Source organism: Lampris incognitus, chromosome 3 (assembly GCF_029633865.1).
Source record: "Lampris incognitus isolate fLamInc1 chromosome 3, fLamInc1.hap2, whole genome shotgun sequence".
In the NCBI taxonomy this organism is placed as follows: Eukaryota; Metazoa; Chordata; class Actinopteri; order Lampriformes; family Lampridae; genus Lampris; species Lampris incognitus.
In genome coordinates this window covers 112,676,845-112,697,660 of record NC_079213.1, presented here as the reverse complement: position 1 = coordinate 112,697,660, position 20,816 = coordinate 112,676,845, and the positions used below count along the sequence as shown (strand labels likewise).

The window sequence follows — 20,816 nt, the reverse complement described above, 5'->3', positions numbered from 1 at the left end:
AGACTCACAGTGACAGATGTGAATAAGTGGGCGGGGGTCTCTGTGATAGAGGGGCTCACATCAGACTCACAGTGACAGATGTGAATAGGTGGGTGGGAGTCTCTGTGATAGAGGGGCTCACAGTGACAGATGTGAATAGGTGGGTGGGAGTCTCTGTGATAGAGGGGCTCACAGTGACAGATGTGTATAAGTGGGCGGGGGTCTCTGTGATAGAGGGGCTCACATCAGACTCACAGTGACAGATGTGAATAAGTGGGCGGGGGTCTCTGTGATAGAGGGGCTCACATTGACAGATGTGAATAGGTGGGTGGGAGTCTCTGTGATAGAGGGGCTCACAGTGACAGATGTGTATAAGTGGGCGGGGGGTCTTTGTGATAGAGGGGCTCACATCAGACTCACAGTGACAGATGTGAATAGGTGGGTGGGAGTCTCTGTGATAGAGGGGCTCACAGTGACAGATGTGTATAAGTGGGCGGGGGTCTCTGTGATAGAGGGGCTCACATCAGACTCAGTGACAGATGTGTATAAGTGGGCGGGGGTCTCTGTGATAGAGGGGCTCACAGTGACAGATGTGAATAGGTGGGTGGGAGTCTCTGTGATAGAGGGGCTCACAGTGACAGATGTGTATAAGTGGGCGGGGGTCTCTGTGATAGAGGGGCTCACAGTGACAGATGTGTATAAGCGGGCGGGGTCTCTGTGATAGAGGGGCTCACATCAGACTCACAGTGACAGATGTGAATAAGTGGGCGGGGGTCTCTGTGATAGAGGGGCTCACATCAGACTCACAGTGACAGATGTGAATAAGTGGGCGGGGGTCTCTGTGATAGAGAGACTCACAGTGACAGATGTGTATAGGTGGGCGGGGGTCTCTGTGATAGAGGGGCTCACAGTGACAGATGTGTATAGGTGGGCGGGGGGTCTCTGTGATAGAGGGGCTCACAGTGACAGATGTGAATAAGTGGGCGGGGGTCTCTGTGATAGAGGGGCTCACAGGGACAGATGTGTATAAGTGGGCGGGGGTCTCTGTGATAGAGGGGCTCACATCAGACTCAAGGGAGCTGAGACGCTTGTTTAGCCTTCGCTGAACAGACGGGATCAGAGTCCATCTCGGCCATCCCCGGTGCCGGGTTTGGACCTCGGACTTGACGGCCAAAGGTCTCAGAGGTGCAGAAGAGAACGGCAGAAGTGTCAGAGTGCTGTTATGTTGTTGATTTTGGTTCAGACTGAAAGCAACCACAGTTCATTCTGACATGGACCAGTATCCTGGTAGCGGACTTCTGACGTGGACCAGTATCCTGGTAGTGGACTTCTGACATGGACCAGTATCCTGGTAGTGGACTTCTGACATGGACCAGTATCCTGGTAGTGGACTTCTGACATGGACCAGTATCCTGGTAGTGGACTTCTGACATGGACCAGTATCCTGGTAGCGGACTTCTGACATGGACCAGTATCCTGGTAGCGGACTTCTGACGTGGACCAGTATCCTGGTAGTGGACTTCTGACATGGACCAGTATCCTGGTAGTGGACTTCTGACGTGGACCAGTATCCTGGTAGTGGACTTCTGACATGGACCAGTATCCTGGTAGTGGACTTCTGACATGGACCAGTATCCTGGTAGTGGACCTCAGCTTGGTGAATAAAAAAATGAGAGCGGTAAAAACAGCTCTTTCACTCCCTTTTGTTTCCTTTCTGAGAGACGACAACACGTGTGATGTGGAGCTGTACATTGTCAAGTCCAGTTCCACTCAGTGTGTGTGTGTGTGTGTGTGTGTGTGTGTGTGTGTGTGTGTGGGTCCTTAGGATTGGGACTAAATAAGCATTACATCAGCAGTAATGGTAGAACCACAATTCAAATGAGATGTTACTTCAAAGGAAGAAAAATAAGACCCCCCCCCCTTTCTTTTCCCCCCCATTGTACCTGGCTGATCACCCCGCTCTTTGAGCCGTCCCGGTCTCTGCTCCACCCCCCTCTGCTGATCCAGGAGGGCTGCAGACTACCACATGCCTCCTCCCATACATGTGGAATCACCAGCCGCTTCTTTTCACCTGACAGTGAGGAGTTTCACCAGGGGGACGTAGCACATGGGAGGATCCACGCTATTCCCCCCAGTTCCCCCTCCAGCCCGAACAGGCACCCTGACTGACCAGAGGAGGCGCTAGTGGAGCCACCAGGACACATACCCACATCCGGCTTCCCACCCGCAGACACGGCCAATTGTGTCTGTAGGGACGCCCAACCAGCCCGGGGGTAACACGGGGATTGGAACCGGCGATCCCCGTGTTGGTAGGCAACGGAATAGACCGCCATGCCACCCGGACACCCCTTATTTTGCACTTTAAGTTCATCTACATGACTGTGTAATTTATATGGTATGTGAGTACCCCTGCGCCGGTGTCTTGCTGAATTATAATTTTCCTAGTTTCGGTACTCCCGTTGCCCCTCCTCACCCCTCTCACGTCGTCGCTGTTGCCATCAGTCAAGTACCTCCAGCCTTGCACAACAGAGATCAGGCAGGATGTGTCAGCAGATTAACATTTGGGCTAACTTGTCGCAATTATCTGGACGCTCGAAAAATGAATCCAGATTCTCCTCTGAATACAGGCATCGAGTAGTGATGCTCACAAGCCTTTCATTGACCCTGGAGGAGCCGAGCCCTTTTGAACGCCGTTTTTATTTCAGCGACAACGACAGCAGCACAGCACTGGAACGAAGAAAGCAAGGCTATTGTGGCTGACACAGTGGTGGGGACTCATAACGTGTGCAGGCGTAAAGGGCAGTGGGATCCTGGTGGGAAGTGAAATGTTGGCATGAAACCAGCACACGCACACCAGTTGTGTGCGCCCGTGTTTATATGGACATGGATAATAGTGTAATGCCGTATAGGGAGGTGGCGAGTATTGGGCCAGATGTCCTACTTGCCAAAAGGAATGCGAGGCGGTGGGATGGCCTCTGGCTTCCTGGTGTAGTGATCGCCGCGGGTCCGTCAGGACCTTAGCGTATGGCCGCTCCTACGCAAATGTGTCTGCAGCAGCACCTTCTCGTGGTACCTCCGGTTTTCACAAAGCCTGCTGCGGGGGCGACCGGGTTCCCGGCGGTATAACCGGGTGGGTCGATCGGACTCGTTAGCCTTGGTTGGCAGCCAAACTAGGAGAAGGACAACTCGGATTTCAGAACCGAGTAGATGAAGCTCGTTAGCCTTGTCGGGCAGTTCCTCTAGGAGAAGGAAAACTCGGATTTCAGAACCGAGTAGATGAAGCTCGTTAGCCTTGTCGGGCAGTTCCTCTAGGAGAAGGAAAACTCGGATTTCAGAACCGAGTAGATGAAGCTCGTTAGCCTTGTCGGGCAGTTCCTCTAGGAGAAGGAAAACTCGGATTTCAAACCTCCGCTGCCTTGTGGGTATACTCATCTATGGGAAAGGCTTTGGGAAGAAACCCAGAGGAAAACTCTGCATCCGTCTCCATTGCCAGTTGTCTCGCTAGTCTTGCCACTGGTAGTAGGTGGTCTCAGACGAGAGAGTGGGGTTGATGATGCACAACTCTTCCTCACTGTAATCATTGCACAAGTCTTCAGTCGTCCATCACAGGATGACTAGATGGTCCTCGTCGTTGCTACGGATGAATAACAACAGTGCTGTATAACGGTTGATAGTAACTCCCGAGGTGACATGCTATTTACCTATCCAGAAAAGAAAAAACTATTCCTACATCTCAAAGGTCTGCTTCCAGGGTCCGTTTTCACACCAACACGTTCGCAGAACGAAAACGTGTTGACTAGATAACACGACTCAGTGGCTGCTGTTTCCAAGTTAACACAGAATTTCTATTTAACCGACGTCTGAACGGAAAGTAAAAACACCGGCTGAATACCTTGGTACAGGGAGGAGATTTCACATCAGCGACCAGCCAAGTACTTTTAAATATTAACTGTCGTTGGCTTTGGCAGGAGCCAAGTCAGCAACTGGATGTTCTGCTGGTTTTAAAAACAACAAATGGCTGGTGAAAGAGTTAAAGCGGAATACCATGTGAGTGGTATTCCTTGTGTTACAAACTGTTCATATCAGCTCTTGTAGGTATAAATTCCAGTGTTACGACTGCACATGTAACCCAGCGTTGTATGCACAGACTTGTTCGACACACCAATTCTGGCAGAGATAGTTATCTGGCATACACAGAAAACCAACCGTACACACAGACGTATGTAAATATACCTCATTACCACTGAACATCACCTGTTACTGGGTTCTTATATATCTTATGTTACTTTTCTGGAATGTTGCACTGAGTCAAAATGAAACAGGTTTTGCTTGAGTTTTGGGACGACATGGAGGACGAGAAAGCTGCCTTCCTGCCCCGCAGACAAACAGCCATGGGAAATGGGTTCGAAGGCTCCGTCTCCACAGGTAACTCACTTCCAGGTGTTCCCTACCTTGACAGCCTGGGTCCCGATTCCCCGGGGTGGTCACCCTGCCCTCGGTTAGCTTGCTCTCTCACCAAACTAACCTAGACCCCTGGGGAGCACGAACGCACACACACACACACACACACACACACAGACACACACACACAAATACAGAGCACGTTAAAAGTCGTGTCAATCAGAGAACTCACACAGAGACGGGAGGTAAATACCTCAGTGGGGTAAACTGGGAAATCCCCTGCTAAGCGATAAACAGTAAAATGGCACAGTGGGGTGAAGGAGAGTTGGTATGTATCGAGGTGTGGATGAAAGCCTCTTAAAAATCAGACTGGGGGCATCTGGGTGGCATGGAGGTCTATTCTGTTGCCTACCAACACGGAGATCGCTGGTTCGAATCCCCGTGTTACTACCTCTGGCTTGGTCGGGGCGTCCCTACAGACACAATTGGCTGTGTCTGCGGGGGGGGAAGCTGGATGTGGGTATGTGTCCTGGTGGCTCCACTAGCACCTCCTCTGGTCGGCCGGGGCACCAGTTGAGGGGGGAGAGGGGGAACTGGGGGGAATAGCGTGATCTGCCCGCACGCTACGTCCCCCTGGTGAATCTCCTCACTGTCAGGTGAAGAGAAGCGGCTGGTGACTCCACATGTATGGGAGGAGGCATGTGGTGGTCTGCAGCCCTCCCCGGATCAGCAGAGGGGGTGGAGCAGAGACCGGTAAAGGAGCTGGGCCTGAGAGTAGGAACACTGTACGGCGGCCTGATAGAGATGGCCTTGGAGTAGAAGCACTATGTGCACCCACCTCATTAGGACGGCCTTGAAGCAGGAACGCTATGCACATAAACCTGATTAGGACACGTGCTACATCTGCAAGACAACATGAGGGAAACGGGACCGACAGTGACGAAAGGAAACCAAGAAGAAGAAGATCACGCCTGTCTCCGAAAAACACCACGCCTTGTTGTTTTAGTATCTAAGATTATGTTCTTCCACTATTTGGCAGACGACTCCCGGTTGCACCGAGGGCACGTCTCCAGCGCTGCAGCATTACCTGTGAACTATTTGTTGTGTGCCAGATAAAACATCACGAACCAGCAAGAAGTCGTCTGACTTCTTATTTGCCTATGTCGACCTGAACCAAAGAACCGGGCGAGGTAATGCGGCAGCGCTGGAGACGTACCCTCGGTGCAACCGGGAGTCGTCTGCCAAATAGTGGAAGAACATAATCTTAGATACTAAAACAACAAGGCGTGGTGTTTTTCGGAGACAGGCGTGATCTTCTTCTTCTTGGTTTCCTTTCGTCACTGTCGGTCCCGTTTCCCTCATGTTGTCTTGCAGGTGTAGCACGTGTCCTAATCAGGTTTATGTGCATAGCGTTCCTGATTCAAGGCCGTCCTAATGAGGTTGGTGCACATAGTGCCTCTACTCCAAGGCCGTCTCTATCAGGCCGCCGTACAGTGTTCCTACTCTCAGGCCCAGCTCCTTTACCGGGACGGCTCGGAAGAGTTGGGTAATTGGCCGGATACAATTGGGGAGAAAAGGGGGGGGGGGTATCAGACTAATCAAAGCACTGGCATTCAAAAAATCAAATTAAATGAAAAGCTTCGTTGAAGGATGGGAAGACTACAGTTAAAAAAAAAAATCAGAATGACAAGTGTTGAAAGTGACTGTGGGTACGAGGTAAATACCTCAAGTTTATTTGTCCAGAGCTTTGTTTATAGTATTGTTTTGTTTTTAAAGTAGAACCATCTGGGTTTCCAATATACCAACCACAGAATTCCAGCAGGCAACAACTTTCCTAAATGTCGGAAACATATAAAGTATTCTGAATGTTTAATTCCCAAAATAACTTTTTAGAATGAAGTTCCTTATTGAGCAGTAACAGTACTTCACTCATCAGGTGGTGGTAGATTTATTTATCCGGTGTTACAAAAGACAAAGTCCAATTGGGTCATGGTCGACAAAAAAACCCACACATCAAGTTTAAACAAATTCCATCTCTGAAGCAGACTGCCGCAGCTGAGGGCAACGTGGATTTGAACGGCTGGGATTCACACCTGCCAGACCTGCAAGTGCAGTGGGATATTTGTGGTGAGTCTATGGGTGCATCTACATACACACTAATACACCAATCTTACCTCCACTATAGTAATACCACGATGAAGGCCTTTGCCTGAGTTCCAAAATCGGGGTCTGGTCTTAATCGATGTACTCAAAAGTAAATTAAGGCCCCTGGAATTTTGCCCAATCTTTAGACCCCCCCCCCTTTTTCTTCCAATGGCATTTGGCCAATTACTCCACTCTTCTGAGCCGTCACGGTCACTGCTCCACCCCCTCTGCTGATCCGGCGAGGGCTGCAGACTACCACATGTCTCCTCCAGCCGCTTCTTTCACCTGACAGTGAGGAGTTTCACCAGGGGGACGTAGCGCGTGGGAGGATCACGCTATTCCCCCCAGTTCCCCCCTCCCCCCTGAACAGGCGCCCCGACCGACCAGAGGAGGCGCTAGTGCAGCGACCAGGACATATACCCACATCCGACTTCCCACCCGCAGACACAACCAACTGTATCTGTAGGGACGTCCAACCATACTGGAGGTAACACAGGAATTCAAACCGGCGATCCCCGTGTTGGTAGGCAACGGAATAGACCGCCACGCCACCCGGGTGCCCAATCAATCTGCATGTGAATGTCTTACTTTCATTTCTATTTCTTTTGTTTTTTTTGAAAATGGCAAAGTCAGACCCTGAATGACAACAAAGATGGCCGCCATGACCAACACCAGCCAAATGTACTGGACCAGCAGCTCTAATCAGAATGACTGGGCCGCCATTTTCAGTCCATCATCCAGCGTTTCATACATCCATGGCTTTCGGCACCCTGGTACAACAACACAAGCTGACGATGACAACATCTACTTTCTGCTGGTATAAGTAATAAAACGAACGCCATTGTCAGCTGAATTTGTAGTAACGCCAAAAACGCAACTGCACGTAAATTTAAGTGACAGAAATCCAGTGCGCAGGCTAAAAGGCATAGAAATGTAGGGAAGCAGTAGATATGCCGTTTCTGTGGATCATACGGCAATTATGCAAAGAACCGTGTAGACATGGCTGTTACAGCAGTCGCATTCCCAACATCTACATGTACTCAATAATCACATTATCGGCCTAAAATTATGACTCCTAATAACTGGATTTCTCATTTGCATGCTAGCATTCTCACTGAGGCACTGATGCCATGAAGAGGTGACCCAAGAAGCCAAGGTGGTTTCTGGGATGTGGTGGGACCCTGTGTGAGGCCTCAGGGGGTCAGCAGGACCTCCCGAGATATTAATAGACTCCAGCACGTCCTGCCCCAAACCGCATTGTTGTCCCTCGTTTGATTAGTCAACTATTGTGTCCATTTCACCCTGGTTACTCTCCCGGGGAAAAGAAGGCAGCTGCTGGTCTCTGGTTTGATCACAGAACTAGCCTGGGCTAATCATCGTCGGCGTTGCCAGAATGTCACAGTGAGCAAACTGCAGAAGGAAAACTCACTCAGTCTGACGGCTCAATAGCAAGGAGACCGGGTTAATCCTGCACTCTTGACTCGAACCACAGAGGCGGCTCTGAACAAAATGTTTGGAAGGGACCTACGATGAAGGGTGTTAGCTTACGACACAGAGGAAACGTTGCAGTAACTGAAGAATTAAACAATAAGCTTACCATCTTAAACATTAAGCTTTCAGTGCTGTGAGCCCATGTGTCACATGACCAGGGTTAGACATATACCGGGAAAAAAAAATCCAGGGGCGATGGTTGAAGTGTAACTTAAATATCAAATCCACAGGCATCTCCCGTGTCCGAGGAATATGATTAGCCGATAAGCAGATTTAACAGTAACGGTGACTCGCGTCTACGGAAAGCTCAAAAGATTAAGCCATTTCTTTTGACTATGCCGGAGCCTCTCCCCCAAAAAAGAACAACTCGGATGGTTTCACCCACAATTCGAGAACCTCGACTTAAGCGGAGTTGAGGAACGAACAAAAAAATGAGGGTGGAAAAAAAAAAACAATAAACAAAGTGAGCAAACTGGACGTCTAGGAAAAGAGTTGGCGTTTCTCTCTCTCTCTCTTCCAGACACACAGACAGGAGAGGGGGAACAATGAGCCATGACCTAATGACAGAGCCACATAATTCATGGAAGCATTTGAAGGAAAAAGTGTTTTGTTGCTACAGTACTTTGGGCTCAATACGCTTTCTTTATCACTTCCTTTCCTAATCATGGGGTATTAGTGCCAGGCTTTGTCTTCCCACCTGATCTCCCGTCCAGCTCTGTAACCGCCGCGGCACTTGGCCTTGGCTTTATGGTCCGTGGAGCGCCGAGCGGTTGCATTTCCTCTGCTCTCTGAACAAGCCCAGGCCTGAAACCTCTGACCCCTGACCTTTGCTGTTCAGACCCTACTGTCACCATACAGGGCTTGGGCAGAAGTTTCTACAAACCATTTGCAGAAATGAACCCTTTACGATCAAACTTATTAAAATCTTTCTTTGCATTTTGTACTGGGGCGTGGGGAGGGGAGGGGAGGGGAGGGGGGGTCCTTCAAACAACAAAACCACTAAGTTGGCCGAAGTCCTGTTCTGAACACAGTAATCTGTAGCATGGGAATGGGGCATTGAGCAATTTAATCTGATTAAATCCCTCTCACTTTAATTACATCCACGCTCCACACTTACATGGCTAACTTCTAAAACATGTTTCCTCACCCTCGTCCTCCCTTCATTAAGCTGCGAATTTCAGCCACTGAAAACGCGGCTTTTCCAGAACGCTCTCCCCAGTAGACGGATTTGAAAACACCAGCCTGACACTTTTCTAAAGCTTCGGCGCTTAAACGTGGACGCTGAACTCTTCAATGACGACCAGAAAACACTAATGTGGACGGGAAAAATGTCTTCTCGTTTTCACTGCGAAAAGGTTTTCCAAAATTTTCTGGACTAGTATGGACGCACTCCCGGCAAAGCCTGCTAATATTTACTAGTCATTATTCTCCAGGAAAGCTGAAATATGACACATGGCACATATAGCTGTTAGATACCGCTCTGATTACCCGAGCCGACCACAGGATCGAGCAGAGTAAATGCATGTGAAATGTAGTCGGCATCTACACACGCCAGTTTCCCTTACTTTCATTTCAGATTTACAAAATCACGAATCCTCCAGTAAAACTCACCAGTAAATGCACTAAAAGGTCCACACCTGGGCACAGACCTGCACCGCATCAAGAGAACTCCTCCACCATGAAGATGGCCAAGCTCACACGATGTCATGAAACGAAACACACCGACTTTACTTCTCAGTCTGGCGAGGGGAACAACTGGCGTGATTAAGAGCGTGGCGGTCTGTCAAAGGGGAAGGGGGGAACCTGACGTGGGCGAGATCACCAAGCAAAGGAAGGAGGAAAAAAAAAAAAAAAAGGTCTAGGTGCACCGAGATGACACCCTGGGTGGAGGTGTCTGTACGGTGAGGCTGATTCCTGAGGGGAAAAAAACCCCAGAGGGTGGAGGGAAATCAGGGGGGGAAAAAATCCACAAGATCAAACGTGTGCCGAGGTCTTAGTCAGGCCACATGCTTTGGGATTAGCGGTAGCGTTGGTAGACAGCCTGGGAAAAACTGCTGATGCCACCATCTAACAGATTAGACTACATTTTTATTCAAGAATTCTGGTGTTTAGTGACGAATCGCCTTCAGCAAGGTGTGGTAGATGAAGACAGCTATGAGAGACTTGCTAACTATTCACCTTTAATGGGTTTTGTTTTTTTTTGGCACAGCATAGACCCGTTATTACAGGAGCTCCCTTTCTGACAATCTTAGATAAGATGGAAATGCCTGCAGCTGTGCAGAGTAAAGCGAGGGTGAATTACTTCATAGCCAAGCCTTAAAAGTCCCCGACTTGAGGTGTGTACTGTAGTCTATAACTACCATAGGGATTATAACCTGCCATATTATGATCAGAAACAGGCTGTGGGGGATGGCTGAAAAAACCAGCAGCGTCATTTATAAAACGGCTCTTATTCGTAATCTTAACGTTGCATGTACACACATTTTTCTGCATGGGTGTGAGGATCATTCATTAAAAGTGACAATTAAAAAATTCAATCATCGGCGTATGGGTTTCCATTTCAAGTTCTAAATAAAAGTTAGTTTGCGGATAATCAAAATCGTCAATGAATATAGATCTGAATTAGCCAACAATAATCAACAAATTATTGTATACTCAAGTCACTGAGGGGGTTCAAGCACAGCTTAATCCTTTCTCAGACTTGAAATACCTCAGAATAAAGCATGTACAACAAGCAACAACATAAGCTCTACACCTTCCTACATTAGTAATCACGTATTCTGATTAGCTCTCAGCTTAAAGGAAATTTCACTTCTTAGATGAGATTTTCTAAAACCAACAAGGGATATCAAATATAATTGGATTAGGCCCTTATTACATCTCGTTCACATTATGCTCATGCCCCCCCCCCCCAACAGCAATAGGGTACTTGTCTGTCCAGTTTGCATTAGTGCGCTGAATTTCACAGTTATTTCTATTTTCATCTACAGTGCCCGAGTGATGTGGGCCACTGGTTTGCCCGGGCCTTGTTTGAGGTAAACCGCCAAGCGGGCACTAGAAACGCTCAGCTTCTGTGAAGGCAAACAGTGCTGGGCTGCAGAGGTGACTTTCAGCATGTCAGGATATTTCTCACCCGGACTCCAATCCACACTGGCAGAAATTTCATCACAGGCTGCCGTCTCTGAGCTGACCTGAGAAAAGTCCTCAGGCCTTGGTTCAAAGGTCTGGAGAACAGTGGCGCCGTGCTCCCAAACTACCTCCAAACCAATGGTTTGAACAAGACGCCGGGCCGTCAAAAGGGCAAGCTCAACACCAGCGATTTTCACGGCCGTGGTCCTGAGAGCCTTTCCACCCAATAAGCAAGCAGTTATGTTTTCTCTTCAAAGAGGGCGGTCTGATTCCTGACTTCACGTTAACTTTAAAGAGTTTTTTTTTTCTTAATGATGGAAAAACTGAGCTGAGAATAACCTGCCTTCTGCTGTGTTAACCCAGTACTTAGAAAGGTGTAACGCCATATTTAAGGTCTATGCTGTAGGACTGCGACAAGCCCTAGTGAACCAAGAGTGAGGTAAAAGCAGATGGAGATTGGTTTTAGCAACAACCAGGCTAATCTCTTATCTACCAGACTTAATTCCAAGATGTCTCCAATCACAGAACAGAAAAAAGACAATTGCATTAAGTAGCCTATTTAGATCACAAATTAGATGTTAGATGACCAAAACAGCCTAGCTAGGGTATGAGAAAAACAGGGACACATTTACCTGGAACCATAATTGTGAAGATTTACCAGCAAACAACTTTCCTTTTTTTACATTTTCTATCCCCAAAATATTTTGAACAATAACTAATGCACAAATATTCGAATCAGAAATAATTTTGAGGTTACTTATTTTAACAGTAACTGTCGAACAGGACTTTCCCAGAATGTGACATCTTCCCCACAGCAGCCAGATGCAGAAGAAAATAGCCATTAGCAGCACGTTGTTGTGGCTAATGCACATATATGACAGACTGAGATCTCAGAATACCTTTACCTACAGATGCCACATCAACAGCTAAAATTAAGATTCAACCATTTTCAGGGGTCCGGGTGGCGTGGCGGTCTATTTAGTTACCTACCAACATGGGGATTGCCAGATCGAGGCTCCATGTTGCCTCCAACTTGGTCGGGCGCCCTACAGACACAACTGGCCATATCTGCGGGTGGGAAGCCAGATGTGCGTGTGTCCTGGTCACTGCACTAGCGCCTCCTCTGGTCAGTAGGGGCGCCTGTTTGGGGGGGAGGGGGAACTGGGGGGAATAGCATGATCTTCCCATGTGCTACGTCCCCCTGGTGAAACTCCTCACTGTCAGGTGAAAAGATGAGGCTGGTGACACCACATGTATCAGAGGAGACATGTGGTAGTCTGCAGCCCTCCCCGGATCGGCGGGGGGTGGAGCAGCGACTGGGACGGCTTGGAAGAGTGGGGTAATTGGCCAAGTGCAGTTGGGGAGAAAAGGGGAGAGGGGGGAATCCAAAAAAAAGAAAAAAAGATTCAACCCTTTTCTACATCTGATAGTGGGGGAGAGGGAGCTGATACAATACCCCTGATGACCATTTCAGTTCAATCAGATCCTGTGAGAGTTGAGGTGGTTGAACACCAACACATTTACCAGAATCACCACAAGTTTCAGTAAATTAAACAACAATAATGCTCTTCATGATTGTAGCTTTAAGTTAGATTAAAAAACCTGTGTGACACAACGCAAGTCATTTGTCTGTGGCCCACTAGCTTATTCACAGAAACTTGGACAGGGAACAAAACATAATTTAGGGATCATTTTAGCTGGTAAAACCAGGGCTTAATTTGTTTAAGACCTCCCAGATGGGGACCGGCACCTATTTGATTGGATCTGGCACATCTCTGTCACTATCACGTCCCTATCAAAAATCACTAAATAAATTTAGTGTAATATTTCATATTATATGTTCTGTCATTCTTTTATTTCCCATTGTAGTTACTCATAAAGCACTTGTTTGCCTAATTTGGATGCATTTTAAATCTGATTAAAAAAAAAGAATGAGAGAGAGACATCAGGTCACTCAGTGACGCCTGAACCATGTGAGTTTTGTGCACATCACATGAGCTAGTGCTACTAAAATTTGAATTAGGATACCCTCAGCAACAAGGAGGAAATTGGTAAAATGTCAAAAAGAAAATCAAATTTGTTGAATTTCTTCAAACCAGTAGGTCGGTCAACCCAGCCACTGAAGATGCACAAACCAGTGCATTCTTAGTGCTGGCCCCAAGCCCAGATAAATAGGTTACCCCAAGATTCCTAGCAGCCTGCTTAAGACTACCCAACAGACCACCAAGATTGGTAACAAAAGGGCTGGAAGAATTTTCAGGATCGAACAGAATGACCTCAGACTTATCATCATTAAATTTGAGAAAATTTTCAGACATCCAGGATCTAATATCCGAGAGGCAAGTTGTGAAATTTGATAGGGTGCTAGGATCTGCGGGTTTTTATGACATGTATAACTGATTATTGTCAGCATAAAAATGGTAAAGCACATCATGATTTTGAATGACCTGGCCAAGAGGCAGCATCTATAGAGAAAAGAGAAGGAGGCCAAGAACTGAGTCTTGAGGGACACAACTCAACTGAGCCATCCCGGAAGTAGAGAACTCAGAACATCAGACAAAGTTCTGTTGGTGAGCTAAGAGTGTAATAAGCCAAGAGCTGAGCCCTTGATGCCAACCCAAGTCTCTAAGCGATGTAAGAGGATGTTGTGATCGACTGTCAAAGGCAGCACTTAAGTCTAAAAGAACTGAAATCGAGCAGTCACCTCTGTCTGCAGTGAGCAGTAGGTCATTAGTGACCTTAACTAGAGTAGAGGTGATGACGGTGTATGAGTTTAAATACTTGGGGTCAACTATTCAAAGTAATGGGGAGTGCGGAATAGAGGTGAAGAGTGCAGGCAGGGAGGAGTGGTTGGAGAAGAGTGTCAGGAGTGATTTGCAACAGAAGGGTACCAGCAAGAGTGAAAGCGAAGGTTTACAAGATGGTAGTGAGACCAGCTATGGTGTAGGGCTTGGAGATGGTGGCACTGACGAAAAGACAGGAGGCGGAGCTGGAGGTGGCAGAATTGAAGATGCTAAGATTTTTGTTGGGAGTGATGAAGAAGGACAGGATTAGGAACCAGTATATTGAAGGGATAGCTATGGTGACAGGCATGGGTGCAAGTCCATGAATACTGGGATGGCATCCAGCGCTTTACCTGTAACCCCATCCATACGGTTAGTGGTTGTGTCAGGAAGGGCATCTGATGTAAAATTTTGCCAAATCATTATGCGGATTGACAAGACCACTATCGGTGCTGTGCCCTCACAGGGTACCGATGGAAACTATCAAATCCGCTGTGGCAACCCCTGTGAAACAGGGAACAAGCCAAAAGAAGAAGATGATGATATTGGAGGGACAGCTCAGGTTGGAGACAAAGCAAGAGAGGCAAGATTGAGATGGCTTGGACCTGTGTGGAGGAGAGATGCTGGGTCTATTGGGAGAAGGATGCTGAATATGGAGCTGCCAGAGAAGAGGAAAAGAGGAGGACCAAAGAGGAGGTTTATGGATGTGGTGAGGGAGGACATGCAGGTGGCTGGTGTGACAGAGGAAGATGCCGAGGACAGGAAGAGATGGAAATGGATGATCCCCTGTGGTGACCCCTAACAGGAGCAACCGAAAGTAATAGTAGTAGTAGTAAGTCAGTCAGACCACAAGCAGGCCAAAGTTGTTTCAACGAATCAACAGGGTGGCGATAATGATGTTGTCGATAGTACTGAAACGGAACAGAAGAGATTGACGGACAGACAGAGAGACGGAGCATGTCACTTAGTGCGGTTTCTTAGCCCGCATGCTTTTCGTGGTTGTAAACAGAACTTTCAGCCATAATTCCATTTTCCCCCCATTGTAGCAATCCACAGACAGAAGGGAAACAACGGGGAAGTGAAGGGACCGTCAACAAGAGAGAGAGAGAACGAGAGCTGCAAACCATAAACAGCTGTTTCTATGCGCCACCCCTGCTAATTTTGGGTGATTATTGTGATGCTCTGTTTAATAAATGTAAATAAATAATGCTTTGTTTGTGATGACAGTTTTGTTTGGTTTTGTTTAGTTTTAGCAGCCAGTGCGCTATCCAATGTGCTCCAGAACCCGGATTTTTTTTGATGCGTTCCGTGACTTTTTCTCCCCCCTGACCCACCAGCACAGCACCCTTTCTGTGTTCCGGGACCTCCTGATTTACAAATTAAGCACTAGGTAAAACTGAGTTTGGCAAATCAAACATCAGGCTAAAGTTGCTTTGCCGTCCCGCTATGTTGAATTATTTAGCAAACCAAACCATAATCCACAAATTCCCTTGGACATTTTTTACACTTTTGGAGCCTCTGAAAGAGCCAATGAGAATTAAACTTAGATTTTTGTCTCCACAGTTTGTGAAATGTGTGGGCTGGATGACTCATTGAATGACCAGCTCTCTGACTGGGTTGCAGGTCTTGAGTTTATCACAAGTCATGCTGGCCCTCACTCAATAAAATGTCTCATTTTTCCCATTAAGGTGCTGAAAAAAAAAACCCAACAACAATCCATTATATAATTAAAGTCTACCTTTTAGAGGACAGCTGCTTCATTCAGCCCGTCAGCAGATCTGAGACTTAACATTTGAGGAAAATGGGGAAAAAAAAGACGTCGCTTTTCAAATAGTGAAAGTGAAAACAGGTTCTGAAGTATTCGAACCATTTCTGCAGTTTATATTTTGAAGTAAAAAAGAAGCAGAGTGTGTGTGTGTGTGTGTGTACAGTTTATCTCAGGTCACATTCTTAGAAGCAAAAAAATTAATTCCTCAGCCTCCCTGTGGTAGGCTGGAGGAGAAGCAGATACCAGTCAACTCGATGTGATCATACTTCTAAAGTTACTCATTATACGTGATGAGTTGATGGCGACTATTTGAATCAGTTGTGTCCGGGTCAGGAGACGCCTACCTACAGAATAATGTCACATTTTACTGAACTTTGTACCCCAATTGTCCTGATGGATTTAAGATCAATTTTATCGCATTTATCATTAACTTTTGATGACAAACGTAAGGATACTGCCGAGACACAAAGAGTGCTTCATCTTTTTCTCCGACAATGCTCATCTACCAAAATCACTTTTGGGACTGCATTTTTGTAAAGCCAATCAACACCTAAAATAGTCAAGAAATCTGTAGATGCGCTATCTGGAGATGCAGTAAAGAGTTTGGCATGGTTAATAAACTAAAGTCTTAGTAGTTTCATGCTACGTTGATTTCACAATGATTGTAATCGGCATGGAAACCATCAACCGATGGCTATAAACTGCACTTGAGGTTTATTCTAAAGTAGAGAAGAACTTTTGAATGTTTAGAAAAATGAGGAGCAGCGAATTCAAGCTCACCTCATTGCCAGTACACATCAACTTGTCCGTAACAAGGCTTCGAGTGGGGCATGGACAGATCTCGCCATACATGCAAGCAGGTCTAGCCAAGCTGCCATAGGCCTAAACCTTCTTGTATACATTTAGAAGGAAAGCAGTGGTTCGATGATTTGGAGAGCTTTTACAGCAAACTGGTGAATTGGCCCAGGTCTCAGTTAATTTGCTACCATTTATTAGTTTATGACAAGTTGTTCTGGGTCAGGGTACCAATTAGAAAAGTGAAAATGAAAGCTGAAGGTACAATTTGAGCCATAACATGTGAAGGAGACGTCTGGTTCGGTTTGTCTCAACAATAATTCTTTTTCTCTCTTTCTTCTATATCATGTTCAGACAGCAGTGTGAGAGTATATGGGATCCAAAAATGAACAGCTTTTTATATTTGGCTGGCTGATCCAGATCACCTAAACCAGTGGTATCCAACCATGGGCAACAGAGAGTCATGTCTATACTGGTTTTCATTCCAACCAAAAATGAAACTGGCTGAGTTCACAGATTAGTCATCCGCTGTCTGGTTGGAGGTGTGTTAACCAGTGAAATCAGGTGTAGTAGTTGTGGGTTGTAAAGAAAACCCGCATACACACGGCCGTCCATGGCACATGGTTTAATACCATGGACCTGAAAGGTGACCTTGCCAACACCGCGTCGGTTCTCAATCAAGTCCTCAGTACTGCTGCTGGTTTTCTGTTCTGCCAGGTCGTTCATTACATTGACCTGAACTGGAACAACGGGTGGCGTAGTGAACAACCTGACAGAGTAGCAAATCAACAGTGCTGATGGTACCCAAAGACTGGAATGAGAACCATTCATTTTTCCACATTTAAAAACCTCATTTTAGCATAACTATCCGAAATACTATGCTTAAAAACAAACTGCTAAAAACATGAAAGAGTTCACAATAAGAAATACTGGAAACCTTGTACATTTCTTCAGACCAATCACCCCACAGGAGAACAAGGCAGGTGATCACAGGTTCCTTTAATTTTATAATAATGGACAGCATTTGTGTTCAAACAAACCGTTCGTCAACAGGAAAATAAAATCCTCTTGTCTACGAGACGGTGGTCTTGAGAGAGCTCCAGCAGCTCACAACGGGGTCTGTCAGCGTGACTGGCCATCTGATCGCCAGTTCGTGGAGCTTCTCAACTCCGAAAACGTTGGAGCAAATTTTCAATTAGCCGTCAATTTTCACAAAACTGCCAATGTTTGAAATCTACGCAGTTGATTTCTCGCCTGAAAAAGTCTCAGACATGATTTTAATGATGAAATAGCCTACAAAATTGTAAAAAAAAAATAATAATCTAAATCTACACAGTTGATTTCTCGCCTCACCTTTGGAGACGTACACAGAGACGTAATGACTTGGCTCTCTAGCCCGTGGAAAAGCAAGCTGGTTCTGAGAAGGTTTTCAAGTTGAACCAACTGCGAAACGGCACTAGCACCAGCCCAGAGCTAGAACTGGGGGGTAACAAAGGGAGTAAAAAAGGGAGCAGTAGTCACACAGGAGTGTCTTTATGCATGCTCAAGAGTCACACAGGAGTTCTGATGCCAGGGCAAATTGCTCCCGCTGAAATAATTAAAAACTTGTCCAGCGACATTAATCATTACAGCCAGACGATAATGTTAAAGCAAATATCCAGAATTCACCCGCGGCTTCAGCTCAGGGAGACCCAGACAGAAACATAGCTAACATAGTTAACATCCAACTCACTACACCAACAGCCTGCTTGACTACCATGGGGTCTAGAGCCTTCAGTCGTTCTGCCCCCCACCTATGGACCTCTCTCCCACAAGACATTCATAACACCGACTCTCTTTCAACCTTCACATCCCATCTCAAAACGCACCTTTTCACCCTGGCGTTATCAGTCTGATCCACGCTTCACTGAGTTTTGTGCAGATGGTGATTTTATACTTATCTGTTGTGTTAACTTTTTATTGTCTACCCTGCTTTGTTTTGATTTTGTGCGGTCTGACACAGTGCTGCTGGGTTTTTTTTGGGGTTTTTTAACTGTGTTCTGTAAGGTGTCCTTGAGTGCTCTGAAAGGCGCCCGCAAACAAAACGTAGTATTAATATTATTAATCAGTGAGGTAAGAAAGACCACCTCACTGCTCGTCACCAAGCTGGCCAACAGAATAGAATAGTATGGTAACACTTTAGTATGGGGGACATAAAAAAACTTAATTACTAGTGAATTAGTAATGATCAAGATGTCACTTTAGTATGGGGAACATATTCTAAGTAACAAAAACTTAATTTAGAGTAATTTCACACTATGAACACTTGTAGTTTTGTGTGTTGTTATGTAAGAACAGACCATATTCATTAAGTGTCAGTAAGGGAGAATAACTCTTCTTGTGGTACTACCACCTTATAAAGGCCATACTAAGCAAAGCATATTGAGATGGTACTACTAATAAGCAATACTTCTGAGGTTATAGAGGGAAAACTCATAGTTAATGGCTTACTGGTTGTATAATAAGGCCATGCAGAATAAGGCATTCATGAGTACGTAATAATGACCAATTAAGAGCCAATATGTTGCTAATTTGCATGCTAACAAGCACCTAATTAATGGTGACTACGTTCCCCATGCTCAAGTGTTACCAATAGTATACATGTATTTTTCCCAAGGGAGACGTACACTTTATTTATCTTTACGCTTTATTGAGTTCTATTGCAGACACTCACGCTCTTAACAACTAAAAACTAACAAGATACAAGACAAGAAAATTAGATAAACAAAACATGCTAATTATACAAATACACCCCCGAATTATACTGTTATTCTGCACCATACTAAACGGCTAATACTGTCCTATTAACATAATGGCCCACTAATTCTAATACACTGTGGTAACGCACGAAACTAATATAGTTGACTAGTACTATGGCTGTCGCTACACTCTCGCACCAAACTGTTTCAGTTTTAGATACAATGTAACGAATGACAGGCGGCGAGTGCGTGTCGTTGGCTGTCACTTAGCAGCCCTCCATGACGGCTGAAGGGGGGATTTAAGGGAGGTTTTGGAGTCCACTGGTAGCATACCACAGTGGTTAGAAAAAGCAAATTAGAAAGTGAAAGAATTCGGGGTGTGGGGGGGTCACCCGGGGGGGGGTCACCCAACATATTTTAGTTTCCAGGGCAGAGTTGGAAATCACGTTTCAGACCTGGCTCATGTTTTAGTTTCCAGAGCAGAGTTGGAGATCACGCTTCACAAACACAGCCGATTAATCCTGCCCTTGACATGCGCACTAAAACGCGTGCTTCATAACGTATACGATACATCATATATGCTATATAACGCGCACGATACAATGTAGCCGCGCGTAGGGCTGAGTGACAGACGGCGCCTGGCTCGAGCCAGGTCGCGTTAGCTTTAGCCCGCTAGCTAGCCCTGACACATGTACGGGCGATGCGGACGAAACGTCCAAATCCGAAATAAGGACACTTACCCAGAGCCACCTGGACGCGTTGAGGATCACCTGCGGGCCATGGCGAGACGGAATCGGCCGCTGCCCCAAAGCCAAACGAGGTTTCACGAGGCGAATCGGCGCAGACTTGACGTTAAACGTGTGGCGACGGGGGGGGAGGGGGGGAGGCGGCAGGGAAGGTGGCCGTGTGTTGACAGCGCGTTACGAGCGGCGATCTGCCCCGAACTGGCTCACCGACGGCAGGAAGTGGGCGGATGTGACGTCAGAGGAGGACCGCCTCCGCAAGGTGGAAGCCGCGCGCGTAGTCCGGTTCGGGTGACGGTGACGCGCCGCCCGCTCGTATTCGGGGCGACTTGGCCTTCTCCCGGCGTGGCGCGCCGCTGACGAGCCAGAACACGGTGCAATGACGGCACAGGGCGTTGTTCGAACTGGGTCACGGACCACACACACACACACGCGGTGCCGTCTCTTAATCGTCGGTCCACGAATGCGTAGGACGGTCCTGCTCCGCAGCCCAGCGGTCGCGCCGATAAAGGATCGCATCTATGGCGGACTTGCGGCGAGGAGCCCTACGCGACACATTAGCCACGGCCGCACGCTACCCCTGCCGCTCACCCCCCCTCCCCCTCCCCCTCCCCCTCCAGCGCGGTGATACGGCTCTCGGTGCGGCGCCGCTCTCACACGCCCCGTTTACACTTGGTTTTGAAATGCGCTTTTTTTTTTTTTTGCGATCGGATCACAAGTGGACGGCGCTAAATACAAGCGTAAACCACCGCCAGAACGTTCTGTGGACCGGGAACTCAAACCAGGTCTGGGACGCGTGTGACCCAGGGGCGGATCTACGGGGTGGCAAGGGGGTGGCAGCTGC

General features: G+C 47.0%; 1 protein-coding gene across 1 annotated transcript in view; it reads right to left on the bottom strand.

Annotated features, from left to right (window-relative positions):
- The window catches only part of atp13a3 (ATPase 13A3), a 95,595-nt gene extending 75,515 nt beyond the window's left edge, over positions 1 to 20,080 (bottom strand). Inside the window, exons 1-2 of the mRNA XM_056276345.1 lie at positions 19,970 to 20,080; positions 4,431 to 4,512 (exon numbers count right to left, since the gene is read on the bottom strand). The gene's annotated coding sequence lies outside the window, so the exon portion shown is untranslated. The remainder of the gene's footprint in view (positions 1 to 4,430; positions 4,513 to 19,969) is intronic.
- Positions 20,081 to 20,816: the final 736 nt, after the last annotated feature.